The sequence below is a fragment of the Macaca thibetana genome, chromosome 11 (assembly GCF_024542745.1).
Source record: "Macaca thibetana thibetana isolate TM-01 chromosome 11, ASM2454274v1, whole genome shotgun sequence".
Classification (NCBI taxonomy): domain Eukaryota; kingdom Metazoa; phylum Chordata; class Mammalia; order Primates; family Cercopithecidae; genus Macaca; species Macaca thibetana.
In genome coordinates this window covers 98,140,531-98,150,923 of record NC_065588.1, presented here as the reverse complement: position 1 = coordinate 98,150,923, position 10,393 = coordinate 98,140,531, and positions in this window count along the sequence as shown.

The window sequence follows — 10,393 nt, the reverse complement described above, 5'->3', positions numbered from 1 at the left end:
ACTCAATGAATATTTGTTAATTAAATGAATAAATGAATGAAGGAGAAATGGTTTTATATAGGTACTTTTCTTTCACCAGATGTGAAAAACTTATACTGTTCTGGGAAATACAAAAAATTGGGTACTTTTTTTTTTTTTTTTGAGACAGGGTCTCGTTCTGTCACCCAGCCTGGACTACAGTGATGAGATCACCACTCACTGCAATCTCAGCCTCTGGGGTTCAAAGTGATCCTTCTACCTCAGCCTCTTGAGTAGCTGAGACTACAGATGCATGTCACCAGGCCCAGCTAATTTTTGTATTTTTTGTAGAGATGGAATTTCACCACATTGTCCAGGCTGGTCTTGAACTCCTGAGCTCAAGCGATCTGCCCCCGTTGGCCTCCCAAAGTGCTGGGATTACAAGCCTGAGCCATCACACTTTGCCAGAAATTAGTATTATTATATTCTATAGAGGAATGTAGATTGGCACAATGTTTTTGGAGGGCAGTTAACCAATATCTATCAAAATTAAAATGTGTGTACTTTTTGATTCAGTAAGTCTATTTCTAGAGTCTATTTGACAGAAATATTTAGAAATATGTACAGAGATATACAAACAAGGATCTTCACTGTATCATTAAACATAACAGTGAAGAATTAGTTAAAAAGTAAGGGAATTAGGCCGAGTGCAGTGGCTTATGCCTGTAATCTCAACACTTTGGGAGGCCAAGGCAGGTGGATCACCTGAGGTCAGGAGTTCAAGACCATCCTGGACAACATGGTGAAACCCCATCTCTACTAAAAATGTAAATATTAACTGGGCATGGTGGTGGGCGCCTGTAGTCCCAGCTACTTGGGAGGCTGAGGCAAGAGAATCGCTTGAACCTGGGAGGCAGAGGTTGCAGTGAGCCGAGATCACATCACTGCATTCCAGCCTAGGTGACAGAGCGTGGAAAAAAAAAAAAAAAAAAAAAAGTAAGGGAATTATTATATTTAAGCTAATTCTGTGGAATATGTTGCACCTGTAAAGAAATAATAGGATAGATTATATAGTATTAACACAGAGACAATGCACTAGAGGACCGTACAGAGTAATGGTGCAGTTTTGAGGCTCTGGAGCTGAGCTGCCTGGGTTTATACCCCAGCTTTGCCATTTACTAGCTCTGTGTTCTTAGGCAAGTTACTTAATTTCTCTGTGTCTCAGTCTCATCTTCTGCTACACAAGGATTGCAGTTGTTCTCACCTTATAGAGTTAACTTGTTAATAATTGAAAGTACTTAGAACACTGTCAGGAATATGGTAGGCACACAATAAATAACTTTATGGTTATGTTGTTGTTGTAATAATAATTGTTATATATTTTACTACTAATTGTTATTATTACTACTACTATAGAAATAGTTTCAAAAGCTGTATTAGAGTAAGCTTTTCTAGGATGAGTTAGGAAGTGTGTTTGCTTTGCTTGTCATTGTAACCCCAGAGCCTAGCCAAGTATCTGGCACATAGACAACCATTAATAAATACTGACTTATTGAATGATAATATATTTATACCACAAGCTGTAGAACAATATGTATAATATGCCCTTTAAAAGGTAATTTGGCAGCGTACAGTGGCTCATGCCTATAATTCCATCACTTTGGGAGGCCATGGTAAGCAGATCGCTTCAGGTCAGGAATTTGAAACCAGCCTGGCCAACATGGCAAAATCCAATCTCTACCAAAAATACAAAACTCTAGCTGAGTGTGGTAGCACATGCCTGTAATCCCAGCTAATTGGAAGGCTGAGGCAGGAGAATCACTTCTACCCAGGAGGCATAGGTTGCAGTGAGCTAAGATTGTGCCACTGTACTCCAGTCTGGGCAACAGAGCAAGACCCCATCTCAAAAAAAAAAAAAAAAAAAAAAAAAAAAGAGTCATTTATTTGTATTTTATTTTTATTTTTTGAGACGGAGTTTTGCTCTTGTTGCCCAGGCTGAAGTGCAATGGCACAATCTCAGCTCACCGCAACCTCCACATCCCAGGTTCAAGGGATTCTCCTGCCTCAGCCTTCCTGAGTAACTGGGATTACAGGCATGCACCACCATGCCCAGCTAATTTTGTATTTTTAGTAGAAGCAGGGTTTCTCCATGTTGGTCAGGCTGGTCTTGAACTTCCGACCTCAGGTGATCTATCCACCTTGGCCTCCCAAAGTGCTGGGATTACAGGCGTGAGCCACCACGCCCGGCCAAAAAAGAGTAATTTAATGCTGAAGTGTTTAGAGATGAAGTATATTCACCTCTGCAACTTACTCTAAAACACATTTTTAAAAAGACGAATTATTGATGAATGGGAATTGGCATAGATGGCTGGATAGATAGGTGATAAAGCAAATAAGGTAACATGTTAATAGTAGAATCTAAGTGGTGGGTACATGAGAGTTTCAGTGTACAAGGCTTTCAACTTTTGTGTATGAGACTGTGTATGTGTGTGGTGTGTGTGTGTGTGTGTTCACCTGCACGTACATACGTTTAGTTAGCATGGAAGAGATTGATCGTACAGGGTTTCTCAGCAGGGGGTGCCAGCAGCATTCCACATGTTCCAGAACATCGGTCTGTCGTTTGGGAGCCTACTGGACATACTGCAGTTGTTAGCGTCCCTGAGCACTATGCCCTCAACAACCAGTAGAGCTACTCACTGTGACAACCAAAAACGCTTTTCCACATTTCCAAATGCCCAAGTGTTGTGAACCAGAATCCGCATGAAACTGGTAACTATGATTATTTCTGTGCAGTTTCATTTGAGGGGTCTAGGGGTAAGGGAAGGAAACAGAAAAAGAGAATATTACTTGTGTTGTGCTTGTTATTAAAAAAAAAAAATACTTACACTTAAAAAAAAAACTACATTACAAAAAATAATCTTCTGAAATAATACAATAGTTAACTCCTTAGGAGTGAGAACAAGGCCTTGGAGAGAAGGAAGTCTTTAACTTTTTACTCTATGCACCTTTAATTGCTTTTATTTTTATGAGTATGAATTGTTTTAGAATAATATAATCTTTTTTTCTAGGGATGGGGTCTCCCTATGTTGGCTAGGGTGGTCTCAAACTCCTGGCCTCAAGCAATCAATCCTCCCACCTTAGCCTAGCACTCCCAAAGCACTAGGATTACAGACAGGAGTTACCATGCCCAGCCGCAACAATATAACATTAAGGTCGATTTACAAAAGAGAAAAGGAAGGTGAAACATTTACAGAGAAAACAAGCAACAAGGAGAGCTATAGGAGATTTTGTCTTCTTTTACGTGTTTTGTACTAAGGATATAATACTTTAAGGAAATAAAACTAAACTTTAAAAACAAAAAGATATTAAAATGCATTTTAATCATACATGAAAGCAAATATTTGCTATTAGCAGTAGATTTTTTTGATTCTCAACTATATTTATTTAAAATGTTTAACCAGGTTCAGTGGCTCACGCCTGTAATCTCAGCATTTCGGGAGTCCAAGGCGGGTGGATCACTTGAGGTCAGGATTCGAGACCAACCTGGCCAACGTGGTGAAACCCTGTCTCTACTAAAAATACAAAAATTACCTGGGCACTGTGGTGTGTTCCTGTAGTCCCAGCTACTCGGGAGGCTGAGGCAGGAGAATGGCCTGAACCCAAGAGGCAGAAGTTGCAGTGAGCCAAGACTGTGCCACTGCACTGCAGTCTGTGTGACAGACTGAGACCCTGCCTTAAAAAAATATATATATATATATATACACACACACACACACACACACACACACACACACATATATATATCAGCTGGGCTGGGTGCAGCAGTTCATGCCTGTAATCCCAGTGCTTTGGGAGGCTGAGGTGGGAGTATTGTTTAAACTCAGGAGTTTGAGACCAACCTGGGCAACACAGCAAGACCCCATCTCTATGTACTCTAAAATCGAAAAAAAGAAAGAAAGAAAGAAAGAAATTATTAGGTGCAGTGGCTCACACCTGTATTCCCAGCACTTTGGGAGGCTGAGATGGGGGATCACTTGAGGCCAGGATTTGAGACCAGCCTGGGCAACATACTGATAACCCATTTCTACAAAAATTAATTAATTGATTAATTTAATTAGCTGGGAATGGTTGTGTGTGCCTGTAGCCCCAGCTACTCAGGAGGCTGAGGTAGGAGGATCATTTGAGCCCAGACTTCAAGGATGCAGTGAGCTATAATTACACCACTGCACTCCAGCTTGGGTGACAGAGTGAGACCCTGAAAGAAGGAAGGAAGGAAGGAAGGAAGGAAGGAAGGAAGGAAGGAAGGAAGGAAGAGAGAAAGAAAGAAGGAAAGAGAGAGAGAGAGAGAGAGAAAGAAAGAAAGAAAGAAAGAAAGAAAGAAAGAAAGAAAGAAAGAAAGAAAGAAAGAAAGAAAGAAAGAAAGAAAGAAAGACATAGAGAAAGAAAGAAGAAAGAGGAAGGAAGAAAGAAAAAGGAAGGGAGAGAAATAAATAAATAAATTATCTTCTTTCGAGTAACCCAGTCCTCACAGAAAGTAATTCACTGGTCATTTCCACCATAAAGAGATTAGTCTGACTAGCTGGTTATGATCTTATCGTAGTCTTGTTACTATGGTTACTGAAGTCGCAGTGATATGCTTGCTAGTATTGAGCATCTTTGGAAGTTATCATTGTAGATGCTGCCACTTAGTGGTGAAATGTGTTGACTCTTTGTTGCCATATTCTGTCATTCGGACAAGGAATTCAGGCAAGCTGTAGGCCCATGTCCACAGTGAACAGATAATTCCTTTATTTATTTTACAAGCATTGCTGAGTCCCTACCCTGACAGAATGCTGAGAGGCACAATGAGCATTTGAAGTATGAAGCACAGACCCTGCCCTGAAAATGCTCATTCAAGAGACAAGTACACACATAAGGATTTTAATTAAACCGTGATGCTAAGTACCATGAAATTGTGAAGTCTCATATTTATAGAGGTTTTAACAGTTCAACCCTATGAGATGGGTAATGCCAAATAAGGGATAAGAATTTACTAGCAGAAAAGAAAAATCCATGAAGGGAGTTGGAGTGATTTCTGAGGTTCTAGCTTAAGAGGCTGGGAGAGTAATGGTGCCATTGATGGAGGCATAGAAGTTAAAACAGGGAGATGATTTAGGCACAAAAGAGGTGAGGGCCGGACGCAGTGGCTCACGCCTGTAATCCCAACACTTTGGGAGGCTGAGGCGGGCAGATCACTTGCAGTCAGGAGTTCAAGACCAGCCTAGCCAACATGATGAAACCCTCTCTCTACTAAAAATACAAAAATTAGTTGGATGTGGTGGTGTGTGCCTGTAATCCCAGTTACTGGGGTTGCTGAGGCAGGAGAATTGCTTGAACCTGGGAGGCAGGGGGCTGCAGTGAGCGGAGATCATACCACTGCACTCTAGCCTGGATGACGCAGCAAGACTCTGACTCAAAAAGAAAAAAAAAATGGTGAGATGGTGAAATGTTTGCTTTAGACCCCGAATGTTTTGGCTAGTCTTCATTTGCTCCCAGATTCATTCCCACACCCTTTGCTGACCACATGGATGGTTTGACACAGACTCTCCTAACTTCTGGTTTCAACCCATGGGAGGTACCAGGAAGAGATCAAAGGGGTGTTTCTCTCCTGCCTAGCTGCGTCTCTTCTCACAGTGCTGCATCCCTCCACTATGGTAGGGCCTGTCAGTCAGTTTCCTTCCCACAGCTCCAGCTCTCACCATGCTCACATAACACCAGTTTCTTGGTGACATCGTCAGATACCTCACTGCCTTCTATAAATTTTCTTTTCTTTTTCCTTTTTTTTTTTTTTTTTTGAGATGGAGTCTCACTGTGTCCCACGGGCTGGAGTGCAGTGGCGCAATCTTGGCTCACTCCAACCTGTGCCTCCCAGGTTCAATAGATTCTCATGTCTCAGCCTCCTGAGTAGCTGGGACTACAGGCAGCCACCACCACACCTGGCTAATCTAGAAATTTTCTTGAAGACATCATAGTTTCCGTGAAATAAAATGTAGAAGTAAAGTAGAGGGCAGAGGTCTAGTCTATGTGAACTGAACCACCACCTAGAAAGGGTGGGAGATGGACTACAACCCAAAAAAGGAAGCCATCAAAGATCTTCCAGAAAAATCAGAAACATGTTCTGTCCTAGACACCAAAGTAAGACAACATTTCAAGAAAACGTTATTGAAGACATTATCCAATACTGCAGGAGGGTCAAGGAGAAGATGAACCAAAATATACTACTAGACTTGTTAATTAGGATTCACTATATCCATTGCATTTCATTATATCAGAGGTTAGTTTTAATAGAAGAAGGGGTAGATGCCAGGTTGTTGAAGGTTAACCAAATTTAAAAAGTGGGAAAAAGGTTTGAAGAAGACTTTTCAGCAAAGAAGTCACACAAATGGCATGCATATATAGTGGCACTGTTCACCTATAAAGGGTTTATTTTATTTTATTTACTTTGAGACAGGGTCTCACTCTGTTGCCCAGGCTGGATTATAATGTAGTGTCATCATCACAGCTCACTGCAGCCTCGACCTGCTGGGCTTAAGCAATCCTCCCACCTCAGCCTCCCAAGTAGCTGGGACTATAGGTGTGTGCCAACATGCCCAGCTAATTAAAAAAAAAAGTTATTTTATTTTATTTTATTTTTTGTAGAAATGGGTCTCACTCTGTTACCCAGGCTAGTCTGGAACTCCTGAGCTCAAGTGATCCTCCCTCCTTGGCCTCCCAAAGTACTGGGATTACAGATGTGAGTTACCATACCCAGCTAATGGGCCAATTTTATAGAATCTTGTTTTTTGTGTGTGTGTGTGTTTTTTTTTTTTTTTTTTTTTTTTGAGACGAAGTCTTGCTCTGTCGCCCAGGCTAGAGTACAGTCGCACGATCTTGGCTCACTGCAACCTCCACCTCCCAGGCAATTCTCCTGCCTCAGCCTTCTGAGTAGCCAGGATTACAGGCCCACGCCACAATGCTCAGCTAATGTTTTGTATTTTTTTTCAGCAGAGATGGGGTTTCACCATGTTGGCCCAGCTGGTCTCAAACTCATGACTTTGTGATCCACCTGCCTTGGCCTCCCAAAGTGCTGGGATTATAGGCGTGAGCCACTGCGCCTGGCCTAATTTTATAGAATCTTAATTATAATCTCAATAAAGTTAAATAGAGAATGTTCAAGGAAATTGAGGAAAAAGAATTAAAGCAATTATACATGATTGCTCAGCAGACAATGAAGATTTGACCCATAATTTTTTTTTTTTTTATTTAACCTTGTTTGAGAGAAATTTGTCTTAATATAAAAGCATGTTTCTAGAGGAGAAATCTCAAAATTAATTAGTGGTGAATCTGCATATTGTGTGACATGAAAATAAATCCAAGGAAAATGACTTTACTTTGAATCCAGGTCAATATGAAGTAAGATGTGAAAATGGTAAAACGAGTCCTGCCTTATTTCATTTGCAATTTTAATGTTACTGCTTTAAACTAAGAATCCAAAGAATATATAGGCCTTAGAAAGGAATGGGGCTGTGCACATTGGAAGGGAATTAAAATATAGCTTTTAGAATATTTTTGTTTCACGTGGATCTCACAGCAGAGCAACTGAGATAAACCTGCAGCTAGTTCGAACTTGATGTCAGAAGAAAAGACAACAGGAAATCTTTTTCTTTTTCATAAGCTTCTCTCTATTCACACTAACCCTAATGATTATTCACCCTTCTTTTGGTATAATCTAGAGGTTCTTGCCACAGTCATTTATTTGTTCCTTTAGCCTAAAATGTCAGAAGCACCAGTTTTTACTCTTTCACTGTGACATATACACTTTAGATAAATGAACTCTGAAATTTCCTTGTTGGTTGGCATCACTTGGACTTATACTGTTCTCCTGGGATTGGTTACAATGAGTTTAATACATCTAGAGCACTGCCAAAGCATTATAGCAAAATATCACAGCACCTCTGACAGTATTCTGGAAAGCATACTGTGCAGAATGCAAAAGTCTCCCTATTTAATTATGCACTTGACATTGCAATGAATTAGAGAATCAGCCTTTATGGATAATCAATATATATATTGAGTGCTCACTGCTTGGGGTGTTTTATTTGTTTGTTTGTTTCCAGTGGGGTTGGAAGCTTTGGTTTTAAGGAGAAGAAAACTAAAGAAAGTTCCAAATGCTTGGGGATCGGAAAATTGATCCAGTTTTCAAACACCAGGTGCAAAGATGAGGGTAGGAGTTAGTTTTCGCAAATAGGTCGATTCTGCCAAGTATATCACGGTGGACTTCATGTTGATCCTGAGGCTTGTGAGAACTTAAACAGGGAAGACACTAGGAACCAAGAGGGAGACAGGAGACAAGAGAGACAGAGAAAACACACAGAGGAAATTTTCTCTCTCCTTCCTTCCTTCCTTCCTTCCTTCCTTCCTTCCTTCCTTCCTTCCTTCCTTCCTTCCTTCCTTCCTTTCTTCCTTCCTTCCTTCCTCCCTCCCTCCCTCTCTCTTCCCTTCCTTCCATCCCTTTCTTCCTTCCTTCCTTCCTTCCTTTCTTTTCTTTCCCCCCTCCCTCCCTTCCTTCCTTCCTTTCTTCCTCCCTTCCTTATTTTCTTTTGTCTTACTCTTTTGCCCAGGCTAGAGTGCAGTGGTGCAATCATAGCTCATTGTAACCTCAAACTTCTCAGCTCAAGTGATCCTCCCTCCTCAGCCTCCCAAGTAGCTAGAACTACAAGTCTGTACCACCACACCTAGCTAATTTAATTATTTATTTATTTATTTGTTTATTTATTTATTTTGAGTTGGGAGTCCTACTCTTGTCGCCCAGGCTAGAGTACAGTGGCAGAATCTCGGCTCACTGCAGTCTCCGCCTCCCGCATTCAAGCAATTCTCATGCCTCAGCATCCTGAGTAGCTCGGATTACAAGCATGTGCCACCATGCCTGGCTAATTTTTATATTTTTAGTAGAGACAGGGTTTCACCATGTTGGCCAGGCTGGTCTCAAACTCCTGATCTCAGGTGATCCACCCTCCTTGGCCTCCCAAAGTGCTGGGATTACAGGTGTCAGCCACTGCGACTGGCTAATATTTTTTCTTTTCCTAGAGATGGGTCTCACGATGTTGCCCAGGCTGGTTGTAAACTCCTGGGCTCAAGCGATCCTCTAACCTTGGCCTCCCAAAGCACTGGGATTACAGGCATGAGCCACAGTAGTTGGTAAGAATATTTTCTTTTTGAGCAAACCTGAAACTTTACAAAAATGGGCAATGTATTGCTAGGCAACAAAGGAAGAGTCAATTAATTCCAAGGAGTTTTACTATTATACAAGCTATGTTCTCTTACCTTACTTTGGTCAGGGTAATTATTTGTAGATTAAGGAATATATTCACTGATTTAAACAGAAAGGGATTAAGTTGGCTTACCCATAAGCCCTCAGGAGTTCTGAACAAAGAGGCTTTACCTACGATAGTATTCTAGAAAGAGAATACTAGGTTGAATTTGTAAGATCAGGTCCTAATACTCCACTGAACTAGGCTGTCAAGGGAGCTACTGATGTCGCTGGGATCAGAAAGAGCAGGATCAGGATGCTTTCCACAGAGGCAGGAAGCCGCTTCCAACTGCTCCACATCTGCCTTTACTCACTCCAGCCAAAACAGGCACCCTGTGCACTGCCTCTCTCTCTCCATATAGCTTACTTCCAGGCTAAAATCTTCTGCGAATTCACCTGATTAGGAGAACTTCAATCACACCTAGAACCCTGGCTTCAAGGATGTGCCAATAATCAATTTTTGCCTCTCAGTTCCAAATTCACTCTCTTAGAACCTGCTGTGTATACTAATGGATTCGACTTCTTTTGAAGCATTTCTTTTGCAGTGAGTGTGATGTGAAGCTTTGCCAGTAGAGGGCGATGAAGGACTGTTACAGGAAGAAGGTGGCACCACCGCCCCCCTCATCCCTTTCCAGATTTTCTCTCCCTCCCTTCGTCCTTTTACAAATATTTATTTATTTTTGCATATTTTTTTACTGCTCTTTGTGGAGTAGGGCTACTCCATAGTGTGCCCATTTATGTTTTATTTATTTTTACTTATTTTAGAGACAGGGTCTCACTATGCTGCCCAGGCTGATCTCAAACTCCTGGGCTCAAGTGATCCTCCCACCTTGGCCTCCCAAAGTGCACTGGGATTACAGGCATGAGGCATTGTGCCTGGGTTTTTTGTTTGTTTTGTTTTGTTTTGTTTTGTTTATAGGGTCTTGCTCTGTCACCCAGGCTGGAGAGCAGTGGTACAATCACAGCTCACTGCAGCCTCAAACTCTTAGGCTTAGAAAACTCTCCTGCCTCAGCCTCCTGAGTACCAAGTAGCTGGGACCACAGGCATGGGCCATCATGCCCAGCTAATTTCTTTCTTTCTTTTTAACAAAGTTTTTGTAGAGATGG